We start from the raw sequence: 224 nt of genomic DNA on the forward strand, positions 1-224 counted from the left end.
AAGGTCAGAGAACACTCTTGGACGCGCATACCCTTAAATGACTAGATATGCGACCTACTTTTCGTTCTTTGGACAAACAAACCATCAAAAATGAGAGGCAATCAATGTACAAATGATATAGAAAGGGAAAAGCAATATAGGCAACCGACAATTGTACCATATCCCAACATATATATCATATATCAACTTAAAAATTCATCCTTTAGTGTGTGTAAACTGTAAGC

At 35.7% G+C, this 224-nt stretch overlaps 1 long non-coding RNA gene across 1 annotated transcript in view; it reads left to right on the forward strand.

Moving 5' to 3' along the window:
- The window catches only part of LOC119587892, a 16,152-nt gene that overhangs the window by 15,351 nt on the left and 577 nt on the right, over nt 1–224 (forward strand). The gene's annotated exons all lie outside the window — the stretch shown is intronic.

The sequence above is a fragment of the Penaeus monodon genome, chromosome 23 (assembly GCF_015228065.2).
Source record: "Penaeus monodon isolate SGIC_2016 chromosome 23, NSTDA_Pmon_1, whole genome shotgun sequence".
NCBI classification, from domain to species: domain Eukaryota; kingdom Metazoa; phylum Arthropoda; class Malacostraca; order Decapoda; family Penaeidae; genus Penaeus; species Penaeus monodon.